The sequence below is a fragment of the Rhinopithecus bieti genome, unplaced genomic scaffold (genome assembly GCF_001698545.2).
Source record: "Rhinopithecus bieti isolate Rb0 unplaced genomic scaffold, ASM169854v2 scaffold_11508, whole genome shotgun sequence".
Taxonomy (NCBI): Eukaryota; Metazoa; Chordata; class Mammalia; order Primates; family Cercopithecidae; genus Rhinopithecus; species Rhinopithecus bieti.
Genome location: NW_016806932.1, coordinates 454,999 through 473,044, shown reverse-complemented (window position 1 = coordinate 473,044; position 18,046 = coordinate 454,999).

Sequence of the window (18,046 nt, the reverse complement as noted above, 5' to 3'; positions counted from 1 at the left end):
TTTAGGAAGAAAGCAGGCTTCTCAAACTAATCACACTAATTTTGTAAGTTACTGATATCTCCCATTTATTTAGTCTCAATAGGATGTAAGCGCCATAAAATCAGAATGTTTGTCTTTTTTGTTTACTGCTATATTTCCAATGTCCTAGTGCCCTGCACACAGGAGACCCTCAAAAATTATGTATCGAATGAAGGAACTTTGAGGAGATGTTTCCATTAAAACAATTATTTAAGCTTAATTGAAAGCCTAATAATGAATTTCAAGTTCACTCTTCAGGTAAACATTTTTGAGGCTTAGGGGCCACAAAACCTGCCTGTTTATAGGCAGGCAGGCTGGCTCTGTGAGGGAATCAGCTTTTACTGGGTTCAGCTCTGCTAAGCACTGTCTTTCAGAATCTCTCTACTTTTCCTTGGAACTCACAGATATCTCCTTGGAACTCCTTGGGATTACAGGTGTGAGCCACCATGCCCGGCCCAAATATATGCATTTCTTAAATATTGTGATATCCAAGCTTTGATTTTTCTTTGGTATTTCTGTGACTGCTCTCCTGCACTACCAGGTAAGCAGCTATACAGGGTCTGACAGAGGCATCTATGGATCACTTGTTAAGTCAGGCATGTACTTACAAGTCAGAAACTTCCTGTGTCTGACAAGATACCATTGTTTGACAAGATTATGGAACATTTTGTAACCAAGTTTGGCTTTAAATAATCCTTAGGTCTATCCAAGGTGATGTGATAGAAAACAAAGTGTCTGTTGAAATATAAAAATTAAGTGGGAGAATTCATGCAGACATATTACAATGTTTAGAGGCTACTTTTCAGCATCATCACTGAGTTAAGAAAGAAGGAATGGGTTTAATTTAGAATACTATGAGGTCTACGAAAAAGGTGAATGTGAGGGGGAAATGGACAGTTAGGACTTTAAGCTGTATGTTACTAGGTGCTACTGAAGGTTTTAAAAAAGGAGAAGGAAATATACAAACAAAAAAAGGCAACAAAAGATACTAAATATATGCAAGTAGAAAATATTTCTCAGACTGAATATACTCTGTGTCGTATAATTTTTCTAACAGTTTCTGAGGGGCTGGATTTCATCTGTACCTAAACAATGTGAACACATGAAATGATCACAGTGCTTCTATTTGTGGGCACAGGCCAAGAACTGGTTTAGTATGTAACCTATAATTTTAAATACATGGAATTAGCCAGGCATAATATTAAAAATTATCCATTCAAAATAGATTAAAACCAAACCTAATACATTTAACTTATCCTGAACCCACAGACTTGATGGAACTGAACTAATCCCATTTAACCATAGGATTTTTACCCGTGGTCAAAATGTTTGGGCTAAATGCATATTCATGAGTCATTAGCTTAATCATGACTGAATTTTAAATGCTTTGTTTATACTAAAGATAATTTTTATTCAAAGAAACAAATGACAATATTCTAAAGTTTTAAAATCCAGTTGTTTTTTGTTTATAACAGCTATCTTGCCTTCCCTATCCAAGCCTCCCTACCCTATGATTTTTACTACCAAATGGTGAATAGAATTCTGCAATGTGTGCTTTTCGTGCACAGTTTGAAGAACCCCTACTCAGTTCCTTTTTGATGATCTTTAGTTGTAGGTCCTATAATCCTTTAAACCACCTTCTTTTTCTGCCTCCTTCGGAGGTCTCTTGCTTTCCAAGAGAGTATCAAGTTGTAGATTCTTAACTTGAGCACAAGTACAAGGCCACATCTGTAGGAGGTTATTATGTATTTTAAAAATAAAATGCTGTTCACTGAACTTTCCTGTCTGTTCTTCTGCTCTCCCAAATTCTCACTCTGTGGGCCATTTTCCCCTTTACCCAAAAGGCATAGATACATTTAGGGGACTACAGTTCATCAAATAAAAAGTTTATATTTGCTTCTCCATTCTAGCTTTCTGTTTTGCTAAAACATACTCTCAAAAAATAAAAGATATAATACCACTTAAAATGTATGCTTTTACAGGAATTCAGATTTGAATGGAATTCAAGATCATTTTGCTTATAGTAATAGAGAATATGATCTTCTTAATTTTGCGTTTATATTTTCTGGCAAATAACTCAGAAATACTAAAATAGTATTTTTTTGAGATGATACAAATTGGAGACCATAACATTCTTAATTTGTTATGAGTCTAATTTTTAAAATATATGTTCGTATAAGTTTACATTGATAAAATAATACTATTACTTTACCAATTAACAGAAAACTTGATACTATGTAACCATTTAGCATTCAATCATTCATTATTTGTAAATATTTACTAAATGTCAAATATATGCATTTCTTTTTTCTTTTTAAAATTTTTGTTTTATTTATTTATTTTTTTGAGATGGAGTCTAGCTCTGTCACCCAGGCTGGAGTGCAGTGGCACGATCTTGGTTCACTGCAAGCTCCACCTCCCAGGTTCATGCCATTCTCCTGCCTCAGCCTCCCGAGCAGCTGGGACTACAGGTGCCTGCCACCACACCCCACTAATTTTTTGTACTTTTAGTAGAGATGGGGTTTCACCGTGTTAGCCAGGATGGTCTCAATCTCCTGACCTTGTGATCTGCCCGCCTTGGCCTCCCAAAGTGCTGGGATTACAGGTGTGAGCCACCGTGCCCGGCCCAAATATATGCATTTCTTAAATCATATGAACAAGCAGAAATCTCTTAATTTGAGATTGGGATTTAAGGTTAGACTTAACCACTTACATAAATCATACAGATTAGCAGATAGCTTGGGATTCTGTTAGGAGGCATTAAATGGAGGGTCATCTAGTTTATTATCTTTGCAAAGAAAAAAAAAGCCTGAAAACTTCTCTAGTTGTAATCCCTTTAAATTTAAAATGAAGGGCAACTGAACTTAATGATCTCTCAAACTTTATTTCAACTCTAAAGTTCTAATCTTTTAATATAATTCCTGGCTAGGCACAGTGGCTCAATGCCTGTAATCTCAGCACTTGGGGAGGCTGAGATGGGAGGATCATTTGAGGCCAGGAGTTTGAGACAAGCCTGGGCAACATAGCGAGAACCCTGTCTCTTTCTATAGAAAAAAAATAAGAAGAAGAAATAGCAAAAATATAATTCCTGATTTTATCCAGTTACATGCTTTCAGCTAACTAGAACCTGGCCCCTTCCTGCTCTGGACTTTCTTGTATATTATCAGTTTTCAAATTATATTTCTTAAAATCCATTCCTTACACATACTTTAGAGATATTATAAAACATTAGATTTGAACTTTCTTTTTCAAAGTAACCTACAAATGTATATCAACATTAAATTCATTGGAGGACTGCCACAACAATTTGTTGCCACTAATAATTCAGTTATTAATTTCTCTCCCACCATCTGTGTGAGCACATTTGAACATTCTCATACAAGTATAAATGTGTCAGTGATTAGGAGGGGTATAGTTTATGTGTTCCAGTCTTTTAAAATACTCATGCCTGTCTATATCAGCTCAAGTAAAACTATAGTAGTCAGTGAACTGCTACAGGAAGTGGATATTTGGCTTTAAAGATGCCAGGAGAAGCTCAGGCACATTTGCTTCGTACATGCTCCTGAAAGGGTGTAACTGTCAATTTTTGTAAGGTCAAAGGAATAGATTGCACATCCCATCATGATTCCTTAGTTTTAGTGGATATTGTACATTTTGGTGCTTATTGTTTTAACTTTTATATTTATAATAAAGAATGCAAGTAGCTGTTTGAAATCAACCATTCTTTTCACTTTTTTGTTCAAGCTTCTGGATCAGTTTAACTGCAGAGTGTCTTGAGAATGCAAGGTGAACTATTAGAAAAGTTTTCACTCAAAACCATTTATCTAAGTCTATAATTTCAGGGATGACTTCTATAGTTCATTACTAGAGAAGTTTCTCTGAACATGTAGAGCAGAATAAAAAATGAAAGTATAAAGATATTTTCAAAAACCCAGAAAAGCACTTAACTGTGTGAATCTAGATTTTCTTGATATTATGCATACAAGAAAATATAGAAATACTGCAACCATCATTCATAACCCCTTAATTTCAAATTTTCTGAAAATATAAAATAGCCCCAGTATTTTCACTAATTGATTTGATAATTAATATTCTTATTTGAACTTAATTTATTGATAAAACACTTTTACAGTTTTAGATACTATATACATCAGAATTCTGGTAATATTGTTTTATTAAAGACTAAACTGACAAATTAAAACACATTTTACACACACACACACACACACACACCCTCTCATGATCTGTATCCTGGAACTCACATTAGGTTTGGAGGATCCAAGCTAGTCTGTGGCTCTCTACATCACTCACCCAAGACTTGGGTCAGGCTTTAAGGTTCAGAGAATGCTCCAATCATTTCTACCAGTTCCAGCAGAGTGCTTGGGGGAATCTAGTTCAAAGTCTTATTCTCATCAATGCCAAATAGAGCCTTAAAGAGAAAAAGCTGTTGGAACTACAACAGTTCATGTTTGTCTACTGAATTTACAGACCAAACTCACTTTCACAATATAACTTTCATTTAGCCTGTCCTGGGTCTGGTCTATAACCGAAAGCATTATCAATCTTTTCAGCCCTCTTCAAGAAAACATAAAGTCACTCTTATCCTTTACTGATATACATGCCAGTATGAGCAATAGTCTTTATCCTAAATCATAAAAATTTGACCTAATAACTATTTTCATATTACATTTCAATTGAAAAAAATTAAGTGAAATAGTTTGGATTTGTTCTTATTAACAAAGATATTATTGATATCCAGATAATTTTTAGTATTTATAATAGGCAGGTTTTAAAATGCATTTGCTTTCTACAATTAGAACTTGCTTTATGTCAATAAATTCAACTTTCAAGTATTCAATTAGATTTTAAAAATTAAACTACAGTAGTTTGTAGATCATAAACACACATTAAAATGTTACAATCTTCAAATATTGCACACTAAATTTATACATAAGTGGGTTTTAAAAAATCTAAACTTCAAAAGATGCCAGAAAAAAGTATGTGGATCAGAGGAAAGAGCAAAGCAGAGTCAAAAGCAGCAGGATGCAGTTCAAATAGGTCACACCTCAACTTTTAACTTTCCCTAAGGAACAAAAACACAAGCTTTAGCAAACAGCTTTTAGCCAATCACAAAGCAGACAGAACAGGTAAGGACTCATAAGGACTCAACTGCTCCAGATACCAATGAGGCCTAAGCTTCTCTCTCTCTCTTTTTTTTTTTTTAAATTATATAGTGTCACAAGAGAAAACAACAAATTATAAAACAGGATATATTGTCCTAGGTTAAAAGTAACTGATAAAATCTTCTCACCAACCCTTGGCAAACAGATTAGATTTTAGTATTGTAGTGATTATTTGTTTCATCTTTATTATGCCAGATACCGTATACATCAAGTTACCATTAAAATAATACGGTTTTTTTAGTAGAAAAAAAAAACAACAACAGAATTTTGTGGGAAATATTCTTTCTTGCTGTGGGTAGAAAATAAAGGTAGAAATATCTATTAAAATTATTATTCTCTTTTAAATTCTCTAGCATCCAATTTCCAAAAAACATAGGGGAGAAACACTGATGGTGAAATGCTACAGCCCAAATCCAAAATATAAAATACTAGTAAAACAACCATACCACAAATAGAACTTTCAAAACAAACGCAGGATCAAGCAAACTGAACAAATTGACAGTGCAATTCTATACAATTGTCATTATCATTAATAATCTCCTTCAACCACCATTTTAGGAGACACTTTTATTTTATTTTTTAGAGAGAGGGTTTTGCTCTGTTTCCCAGGCAGTAATGGGGTGATCATGGCTCACAGCAGCCTCGAACTCTTAGGCTCAAGTGATTCTCCCACCTCAGCCTCTTGAGTAGGTAGGACTACAGGCATGCCACCATGACTGTCTTAATATTTTAACATTTTTGTACAGATGGGTCTTGTTATGTTGCCCATGCTATATGGACTCAAGTGAACTCCCGCCTCAGCCTCCAAAAGTGTTGGGATTACAGGTGTGAGCCACCTTGCCCAGCCCACCATGTACTTTAAAGCAAAGGAGGTTTGCTAATAACATTGTAGGATGCTGTAAAAAAAGTGTATAGATGTATATTTCCCTCAATATTTCACTGTTTTCCATACACCCCTAGAGTAGGGGAAAAGTTTAGAGACTAGCTCTAGGTTTTATTTATCAGTCATATCTTGCCTCATCCTTCTCTCTTTTTTTTTTTTGAGATAGTGTTTTGCTCTGGCACCCAGACTGGAGTGCAATGGCACAATCTCAGTTCACTGCAACCTCCGCCTCCCGGATTCAAGCAATTCTCGTGCCTCAGCCTCCCAATTAGCTGGGATTATGGATGCCCGCCACCTAGCCTGGCTAAATTTTTTTGTATTTTTAGTAGAGATGGGGGTTTTCACTATGTTGGCCAGGCTGGTCTCGAACTCCTGATCTCAAGTGATCCTCCCGCCTTGGCCTCCTACTGGGATTATAGGCATGAGCCACCATACCCAGCCTCATCCTTCTCCTTTATCTTCAGTGGTCACAGATAACTAAGCTATGTTGAATCAGAAAAAAAGGTAGTTTTAATATATAATTTGGGGAAGAAACATCAATTCTATATCAATCTCATGTTTTTGGGGGGACTTTTAAACCCTAATAATTCAGAACAGTATCCATCCAAATATTACTGAAAGTTTCATTAATACATGTATACTATACATAAAGGATTGGTTAAATTTATAAAAATTTATATATGTGGATATACTAGTCTTACTTATTCATCTTCAGTCAACCAGTGTTAATTAAGCCCCTACTATGTGCCAGGCATTTTTTTTTTCTTCCCAGTAGATATTTTTTTGAGAACAACATCCATATCTTCTTCCTTTCTCCTTTCTTCTTTTAATTTCCTATAGTGATGCACCCACTTGAAGTCTTTTCACTCCTAAAGGAGCACCTGGACTGAGGAATGCCTTAAGCTACAAATGCATGTAATGCTGAAAAGCTAATTGTTATTGTAGCAGTTAGGTAAATGAATGTCAATTGATGGAGAGCTTTTAATTTAGTAACTCAGATTTTTAATCTAAGATATGATTCCAGAAGCAGGGCAATGCTATACTTCATAGTTTCGATTTGATATTAATAGAACATCTAAAACATGTATGCATCAGGCATTGTTCTGAAGCTTTATTTCTTTTTTCTTTCTTTTTTTTTTTTTTGAGACGGCGTCTCGTTCTGTCGCCTAGGCTGGAGTGCACTGGCACGATTTCAGCTCACTGCAAGCTCCGCCTCCTGGGTTCATGCCATTCTCCTACCTCAGCCTCCTCAGTAGCTGGGACTACAGGCACCCACCACCACGTCCGGGTAATTTTTTGTACTTTGTTTTCGTAGAGATGGGGTTTCACCGTAGCCAGGATGGTCTCAATCTCCTGACCTCGTGATCTGCCTGCCTCAGCCTCCCAAAGTACTGGGATTACAGGCATGAGCCACCACGCCAGGCCGTTCTAAAGCATTTTAACTCATTTAACTCTCATAACACCTTAGGTACACGCTATCTTCATTTTAGAAATGGGAAACTCAGAGAGGTTAAGTATTCAACCCAAGGCCACACAGTAAGGGGCCTGAGGAAAGGTTAGAACTCAAGCATATTCTTTCTACTATACCACAATGCTCCTGATAATGTTTTAGTTTTGTTAATGTTAATATTCCAGTGATGGTGTGCCCATCAGAAAGAGGCCAAGGGATGCTAACTCCTACCATCTTCTCCTGTCTTCCGCTGCACCATGTTCCCTGCAATCTGCTCTGTATGACTGCTCACTCCACCCTCTGTGACCACCCAAATAAGTAGAACACTATGCCTCTCCAATAAATCTGAACTGGTTCCCCATTGAGACAAAATAAAAATGTTTTATAACATCTCTCAATATATCTTCTCCCTAATTACTGCCCTCCTCATACATGTTAATCCTATCCCAACTTTCTTGATTCCATTTACCTACTTATGGTTCCCCTTTGAAACTTATACATTTCTCCCTGACACTTGAAAACATTCTTCTCTCAGAGTTTCATTAAGGACACATTATCATAACTTCCTTCAAAAGTCTTCTAACATTTCATCTTCTGAACAAAAGTTTGTAAATTTTATCATGCTAAATAAGGAAAATCTTCTACCACTTGACAGTCTACCATGTTAACAGTGACTGTTAACCTCCAAAAGATGATCCACTATGTTTTTGATACTTTTATAAATAATGTTAGTGGATGTGCCTATGTTGTGTTCAGTTTTAAGGCACAACCACAGAGTATTTATAAGCCCCTTTTGGTCGATGTTAAGAGTACATTCTGTCCCAGGTACAAGGATTTGGGGAAGTATGTTTGGGGACATATGTTTATCTTACTTTGAAATTGTAACTACTGGCACATCACATACAAATAGGTACTTAAATTACATTTTGATTATGTTACAGGCTTTGCACATAGAACACTAAAGAGAAAGCAACAGGTTTGGATCTAACAAAATAAAATGAGTAAAATTACCATTTAGCATAAACAAAATGTAACATTTTATGTAAAAGGAAAAATATAAAAACATAAATGAAGACTTACATTGTCAAATAATCATTATTAAAGTCACTTTCATATATTTAAAGCATAAGAGAATATTGTAGATTGTTCTTAGTGGCTAATTATGTTACTGCCTACTCAAAGAATGAGTGATTTTTTTTTTTTTGTAGAATGAAATTCAATGATCACACACACACAGACCCTTAAAATGTTTTCCCATACATTTGAAAATCAGTAATTTTTGTCAAAATAGATGTTGACTATTGATATAGCAACATCTCATTATATCTCAATTAACTTTTTAAAAAACAATCTCATGAATCTAGAACAAGTTAAAAAAAAGATGTAAAATAGATGTCACAAAATTTGTATACCACAGCATAGGTATTGTATTTAGTGGAAAACCCTTCGCCTGCCTCTCTTAGAGACAATTTACTTTTACTTGGTACAAAATTATAAGAAGCTTCTTTATCTAATTTCTAAGTCCACTTAATCACAAAGGAAGAACCAGAAAAATTCTATAAAGCAGAAACAAGAACTTGGATAGCACAGTAGCAGGAAGCCATTTTCTATAAGGGTAATGGTCCTATAAGCCTTAAAAGCCCTGAGAGCATCGCTCTCTCCCAGATGAGGTTAAAAACTGACCTCAATATTAGTGCTTCTTACTCATATTGGACAAAATACCTAAAAATATTTCTATAGATACTTCTCAACTTACAATGGGATTATGACTCAATAAGTTGAAAATATCATAAGTAAAAAATGCATTTAATACACCTAATCTTCTACATTATAGTCTAGCCTAGACTACCATAAATGTGCTCAGAATGCTGACATTAGCCTACTTTGTCAAAATGTGGGCAAAATTTGGGCAAAATCATCTGGCAATGTGGTAGAGTATTGGTTGTCTGCCTTTGTGATTATGTGGCTGAGAACTGTCACTTGCTGCCACTGCCCAGCATTGTATCGTACTACTTTCCATAGCATTTTTCTACTGAATGTGTGTTGCTTACCCACCTTAGTAAAGTCAAACAATTGTTAAGTGGAACTATCCCAAATTGGAGACCTGTGTGTAAGAAATATTGCTTAAAATGGCTGAACTGGTAAAGTAACAGAAATCCTCAGAAACCAAAACCCACCAACAGAAGGAGTCCAGGGAGACAGTGAGCACTGAGGCTGGCAGCTGTGGATCCTTAGGGACCTAAAGCAGCAGCACAGAAAACAGAAGGCAAATCCTAGGACTTGGGAAATTAAGAGGTGGATCAGAGACCCCATCACAAAGCCAAACCCCAAGGGGCTAAACGCTCAATGAAACCATAAACAAAGAAAAACACCCCATTTACAAAAGAAGACAAGATTTGCCTGTTTTAATGTTTATTCTTGGTGGAAGGGGTAAAATCTCCCCTGAATATTCATAAACACAAGGTGGATCACACATGAGGAGTTGGGGGATGAATTCCCTTATTACCTACCTGCTCTTAAAAGCAAGGCAAATATTTAGTATAAAGTGGGCTGGTTATGTCCCCCAGGTTCCAGTTAGAAATAAATATAGATTTTCTCTGAAGGAGATACAATTCCAATGAATATAAGCTTACAATAATAAAAAGTACTATGCAAAAAGATGCCATTAATGAGGACTACAGGAAACAATAATCACCTAAGACTAGAAAGTCAGATGCAGTCTGACTGCCAGAAATCATCTGTAAAGACTTTGGATACTAGATACAGAAGACCAGTTCAATATGTTTTTTAAAACTTTATAGGAAAGTATGGGTGAGAAACAGGAAACTATCAAAAAATAACCAGGCAGATTTGAAAATGAATGAAATAGTTTTTATAATAATTAAAACTTAAAATTCAATAGATAAACAGCATATTCAGTATAGCTGAAAAATTATTAGTAAACTAGAAAGTAAATCTGAAGAGTCCAGAATATAGCACATACAGCAAAGAAATGAAATGTATGAGAGAGAAAAGACATGGAAGATGAAATAGAAGGTCTAATACATATCTAATTGGAAGGAGAAAACAGAAAGAACAGGACAAAGGTAATATTCTAATACATGATGGTTAAGGATTATCCAGAACAGATTAAAGACACCAATACTCTTTTTTTTCTTTTTTTCCAGGAAGCACAATGAATCTCACGCAGAATAACTTAGAAAAATTATACCTTGGCCTACAGTAAAACTGAACAATTTCAAGGAAAGAGATCTCAAAGTCCATGAAAGGGAAAAGTCAGATTATCTACAAAAGGAAAACTAAGCTGACAGCCTAATTTTAAAGAATGGAAGCCAGAGGATCAAAATACTGAGAGAAAATGACCATTGTTGAATTGTATTTAACACATGAAACTATCATAAAGTGAATGAAACACATTTTAAGAGACAAAAACTAAGAATCTACTACCAACAGATCCTCAGCTGAAGGAGTGTCAGTTCAGGAAGAAGCAAGAAGATTTCAGAAGGAAGTGTGAAAAAGACCAAAGAACAGTCAACAAAGAAAAAGTTCTTTGTACTTAAGATTTTCATTTCATGGGTAAAATTCTCACCTACCCAGAACAGTACATTCTGTATGAATTCTGAATAGCTTTGTGTGAACATATGCTTTAATTTCCCTTGGCTTGGAGTGGAATGGCTAAATCATATAATAGGTGTAGGTTTAACTTTTTTTTTTTTGAGACGGCGTCTCACTCTGTTGCCAGGCTGGAGTGCAGTGGCACAATCTCGGCTCACTGCAACCTCCTCCGCCTCCCGGGTTTGGTTCAAGCAATTCTCCTGCCTCAGCTTCCCGAGTAGCTAGGACTACAGGCGTGCACCATCACGTCCAGCTAATTTTTGTATTTTTAGTAGAGATGGGGTTTCACCATGTTGGCCAGGATGGTCTCGATCTCTTGACCTCGTGATCCGCCCACCTCGGCCTCCCAAAGTGCTGGGATTACAGGCGTGAGCCACTGTGCCTAGCCAGGTTTAACTTTTTAAGTAACTGCCAAACTGTTTTCCAAAGTAGTTGTACCATTTTATATTCTCACTCATCAGTGTATAAGACATCTTCTGCCAGGTATAGTGGCTCACACCTGTAATTCCAGCATTTCAGGAGCCCAAGGCAGGCGGATCACTTGAGGCCAGAAGGTCAAGACCAGCCTGGCCAACACAGTGAAATGCTGTCTCTACTAAAAATACAAAAGTTAGCTGGGCATGGTGGCACATACCTGTAATCCCAACTACTCAGGAGGCTGAGGCATGAGAATCGCTTGAATCCAGGAGGTGCAGGTTGCAGTGGGCTGAGATTGCACAACTGCACTCCAGTCTGGGTGACAGAGAAAGACTTCGTCTAAAAAACAATAAAAGACATCTTGGCCGGGTGCGGTGGCTCACGCCTGTAATCCCAGCACTTTGGGTGGCTGAGGCGGGCAGACTACCCGAGGTCAGGAGCTCGAGACCAGTCTGGCCAACACGGTGAAACCCCGTCTCTACTAGAAGTACAAAAAAATTAGCCAGGCTTGGTGGCATGCGTCTGTAATCCTAGCTATTCAGGAGGCTGAGGCAGGAGTATTGCTTGAACCAGGGAGGTGGAGGCTTCAGTGAGCTGAGATCGCGCCATTGCACTCCAGCCTGGGCGACAGAGGGAGACTCTGTTTCGAAAAAAAAAGAGACATCTTTACCAATGCTCAGCATTGTCAATCTAAAACATTTTAGTCAATCTAATGGGTGTCACAGTGCAGTTGCTCTTAACAAGTGATTTTTTTCTCCCATGGGACATCTGAATATTTCTGCGTATACTTTCGATTTTCACAACTGGTGAGGAGCAGGTTGTTACTGCTATGTAGCAGGTAGAGACCAGGGAGGCTGCTAAATATCCTACAATGCACAGGACAGCTCTCCCTCCCACAACCAAGCATTATCTGGCCCAAGATGCCTAATGTAGCAGTATCTTATTGTGATTTTAATTTGCATTTCCTTGATAACTTTTGATACTGAACATGTTTTAATGTGCTTATTGGTCATTTATATACATACAGATATTTTTGTGAAGTATCAGTTCAAACCTTTTGTCCATTTTTTATTGGGTTGGTTATTTTCTTGTGCTGTAAGTATTCTTTATATATTTTGAATACAAGTACTTTGATATACATGTTACAAATTTTATTTCAGTCTGTGGCTTGCCTTTCATTTTCCTAATGGTGTCTTTTGAAGATCATGTTTTAATTTTGATATGATCCAATTTGTCAATATTTTCTTTAATGTCTCATGCTTGTATTCTAGATAAGAAACCTTCGCCTACCCCCAGGTTACACACTTTTTTTCCCATCTGTTTTCCTCTGAGCGTTTTATAACTTTAGGTTTTAATTTAACAGGTCATATAAATTTTATGATATTTGAAAATAAAACTGCTGAAGTTTCTCTTCAGGAAATGGGATTATGGGTGAATGGCATTCACTTTTTAAATACATCTGTTGTATCTGACAATAATTATTAAACATTCTACAGTACAGATAACTTTTTGGAGTAAGGGAAGAATGGGAATGAGAAGTTTATATCTAATGGGGCTAATTTGTTGTTGTTGTTATTACAGGGACCAAATTTGACCTTAAAGTCTTCTGGTACATTTGCATGTATGTATGTTAAATTAAGTACTGTCTGATGAGTTTCTACTACATTAACTCCATGCAGCAAAAAAGTAAAGTGGTCTTTCTTCCAGAGACCAGTGCCTTTCTTCCAGGCAATACTGGGGGGTAAGATAGGGTTAAACAAGATGGTTCTACTTTTAGTACCCTTGAGTCATAAAAAAGCATCTCTTAAAAATAGTATTAGTTGATGCCACATGGAAGACTGGGCAACACAGACCACAGAAGCAAAGAGAATCTACTACTTAAAAATAATTGCCCCTATCTCAGAACTGGCACAGAACAAAGACTGGGTCATGAAAGCAGTGCACTGGAAAAAGAGACTATTTTAGAGAGCCTCCTAGTATCAGAAAAGAACAAACCCCCAAACTTTCCAATAAATCTGCAGCTGAAGAAATGAAAAAATGGTATAGGATTGCACAGTGGTGCATATGGTGACATGAGAGAGGGTATCTCTGAATTGGGATTGAAGTTTACCTTTATGTATATTAACTGTCTCATAGAGATTTAGTCTAAATTGTTCACTTCATAAGTAAAAAATTCTTATAGCTTCATGTCTACTCTGAAACAGATTTAGTGTTTGAAGATGGTTTTAGGATACTTTTCTACCTTCTCTTCTTAAGGAAATTATTTACTGTGGAAGATCTGCAATAATGTAAGCAGTAAATGAAAGACTAAAAGAGGAGGAATGGTCCTAAATTTTACAAAGAATTTCAAAGACCTACAATTTCTAAGCATAATAGAGCTCTGTGTCCCAGAAAGACTCTTCCCAGCCACTGATGACTAAGGACACTATTAGGAACAATAGAAACCACGGGTTAAAACACAGTAATTGAACCAAAAAGTTGGTCTTCAGACTAAATGCACTTGATTTATGGCAACTGTACTATTCAGAACAATTCTTATGAGAAGCAGGAATGATTTTGCTTTATTAAATCTTTTTCTTGAGTGTAAATTATTGCTTAAGATGCTGTGAATACTGAATTTTAAATGTTGCCACTCACTTCCTACTACCTCTCCCTTCTCAATCCACTCCTTTCCTCCAATAACAAGCAGATTTGTCTATTCTGTTTCTCTTTTATTTTCTTTAAGATGGGTTCTTGCTCTGTCACCTAGGCTGGAGTGCAGTGGCACGGTCATATCTCACTGCAGTTTTGAGCTTGGGGCTCAAGCGATCCTCCTGTCTTAGCCTCCCAAGTAGGCTTTTACAGGTGCATGCCACCACACTCAGCTATTTTTTTTTATTTTTATTTTTGTAGCGACAGAGTCTTGCTATGTCGCTCAAGCTGGTCTTTATCTCCTTGCCTCAAATGATCTTCCCACTTTGGCCTCCCAAAGTGCTGAGATTATAGGCATAAGCCATCACACCCAGCTGCTGTTTTTCCTAGTGAGGAAGGAAATGTTCAAGTTATTTTTCTATATAAGTTTGTATCTAATTACATTAAAATTGCTGAGCTCCTTCAAGCTCTTAGAACTCTTCAGTAAGGTTCTTAGACATTATTAACATGACAGATAACATAAGGTCTGAGATATTACGATACCTAACCCTCAAAATGTTAAGTATCTCTGCACCCAATGTAAGTGGCAGGTAAAAATAAAACAGCCTTTTAACTTGGTCATAGCTTTTGGAGACACTTGGGTCTTAGACACATGTGTCTGTTTCCTCTGATTCTCTCCTCTCTAGTCCTGCATTAGTATAAGCAAGATCCCTAGCTCTGAACCCTCAGAATTAGCACTTTAGTACCTAACAAGAAAGCCATTGCTAGGATCCTCCTGATCTAAGAATCTGGTCTAAGGAGAGATATGACAATCAAGAATAAAAAGAATGGTTCTGGAAAAGCAAGAATATCAAATAAATTTCTTAGGACTGTGAATGCCCACAAAAGCATGATCAAGGCTCTATGTCCAGAGCATTTATGTAAAGGTGTAGATTGCTAGTAGTAAGTTTCTTCCTATGCATGCAGAGTATACCAAGGGGAAAAGACAGTAGAAGATTTCTCCAGTGTATCAATAGATGAGGCACCTGAACTTCTCATGTCTCAAAATATTCTATTCTCAGCTGCCTAAAGTTACTTTATCCATAAGTTTAAGGATGCAGTGGGAATAGGCGAAAAAGAGGAAGAATAAAATAGCTGGGATGTGGCTTAGAGAAAATATGTCACAAAGGAAAAAAATAAGTCTGGAATCTTCAAGATTCTAAGGTCTGGAAAGGAACCATAAATATCTCACATTAAGAAATGATTATGGTTCTACATAGGGACTATAGAATAAAACGTAAGATGTATGTAGGGTTTTATGGTCTACAAATTAATTTCCCATAGAATGACTTGTACAATTTCTTACAACAACCTTGTAAGATGTATCTCATTATTCCTGTATTACCCATGAAGAAACGTCATACAACTGACAAGTGGCAGAGCTACAAGTCAAATGCAGGTCTGCTCTGACTTCAGGTCCAGTGCCCTTTCCTTTCCACCACTCAACAGTTTAAAATGCAGCTTCAGGCCGCTCTTAGGGCACTTACAATCCAGTTGATCATAAAATACTCAGAAACAATTAGAGAACACTTCTAGGCAACGTGTAATTTTGTATTAAATTATATACCATCAACTGCAAATATCCAGAAGTAGGGAGTCAGCAAAGGCTTAAAAGATGGGTAAAGGGGAATGACATAGAGGAGAGAATAAACTGGATGAACTCAAGAGACAGTTAAGAGATTTCCCTGGCTCTGGCAGGAGATGAGTGAGTTAGTAGTGGGAAACAGTCAGTTTTAGGTAGTTTATAAAATCAGTAGAAGTGATTAGATACTGCAAGGGGTAATAAAGGAGCCCTAAAAGATTTCTCAACAGTGGTATAAAGGATTGAAAGCAGTGACTGTGCATGAGGAGCTCAAGGCAAATTAAATATGTGCACTTCAGTGGAAGAGGTAGTGCTACCATTCCACCTCCTCTCCAGCCTCACACCACCACCAAAAGTCCACCTGCTGGAATCACTCCTAGACTTGTGTATGTGCTTTTCCCTCTGAGTTCAAGTCTTTCCCCTCTAATCATGGCCCACCCCTCATCTTTGGCCTGAAGTTAGAAGTCACTGCCTGGAGAACCCTTCCCTGACCCCTCCTGGTCTGAGTTAGATCTCCTCCTTTGAAAATTTCCTCTGTGGCAGCACTTATCTCTGAGCACTATAATTTCCAGTGAGCTAGCCAGTCTCCCTTATTAGGCTGAAAGCTCCCAGGGTAGGAAATGGCCCATCTTTTTCCAGCATTGAAATCCCTTGGTACATAATGGGTGATTTAGAGGAAGCAAAAAGAAGTATATAGTCAGGAAACAGATTTAGGGATTAACTTCCCCTAAGATTACAGGCTGAGTATCCCCTATACCAAATGCTTGGGACCAGAAGTATTTCAGCTTTTGAAATATTTGCATATATATAATGAAATTATGGATGGAACCCAAGTCCAAACATGAAATTCATTTATGTTTCATATACACCTTATACACATATCCTGAAGGTAATTTTTTTTTTTTTTTTTTTTTGAGACGCAGTCTTGCTCTGTCACCCAGGCTGGAGTGCAGTGGCCGGATCTCAGCTCACTGCAAGCTCCGCCTCCCGGGTTCACGCCATTCTCCTGCCTCAGCCTCCCGAGTAGCTGGGACTACAGGTGCCCGCCACCTCACCTGGCTAGTTTTTTGTATTTTTTAGTAGAGACGGGGTTTCACCGGGTTAGCCAGGATGGTCTCGATCTCCTGACCTCGTGATCCGCTCGTCTCGGCCTCCCAAAGTGCTGGGATTACAGGCTTCAGCCACCGTGCCCGGCCTCCTGAAGGTAATTTTATACAATATTGTAAATAATTTTGTGCATAAATAAAAGTTTGTGTTAAGTACTTATGTGTGGAATTTCCCACGGATCACCTGAGGTCGGGAGTTGGAGACCAGCCTGACCAACATGGAGAAACCCCATCTCTACTAAAAATACAAAAAAATTAGCCAGATGTGGTGGAGCATGCCTGTAATCCCAGCAACTCAGGAGGCTGAGGCAGGAAAATCACTAGAACCTGGAAGGCGGAGGTTGCAGTGAGCCGAGATCATGCCATTGCACCCCAGGCTGGGCAACAAGAGCAAAACTCCACCTCAAAAAAAAAAAAAAAAAAAGTCTCAGAGTTTGGAGCATTTCAGATTGGGGTGCTCACCCTGTATATGAAAAGGTAAGGCTGGGTGCAGTGGCTCACGCCTGTAATCCCAGCACTTTGGGAGGCCGAGGCAGGCAAATCACAAGGTCAGGAGTTCAAGACCAGCCTGGCCAACATGGGGAGGCTGAGGCAGGAGAATCACTTGAACCCAGGAGGCGGAGGTTGCAGTGAGCCGAGATTGGGCCACTGCACTCCAGCGAGATTGGGCCACTGCACTCCAGCCTGGGTGACAGAGCAAGACTTCATCTCGGGGGCAGGGGGGGAAGAAAAGGTAAGAAGACAGATACATATATAACCATGCTAAAATATGGAAGAATATAAATTGGATGATGGCCTCTTGTCCCAGTGATGGAGATATTCCAAGCCTTCTTTTCTTTTGTCTACCCAAGCCCCTTAATGAAGGGGAGGACTGGATCAGGGTCAGGGCTAAGATAGGAAGGTATACCTTTTATAACCTTCACTTGAGGACAATAGGCTATAGTTTTTTAAAAAACAATTTTTTCTTCTGCTAAAAGGGAACAAAGAATTCAACAACTGTCATTTGAGAGCACAGTGCTTTGCAAGAACCCACACAGGTATTTCATTGTATACAAAGATGAATCATAATTCCAGCCCTAAGGAACCTTATAATCCAATTTAAAAAAAACCCATGAGGTAAAA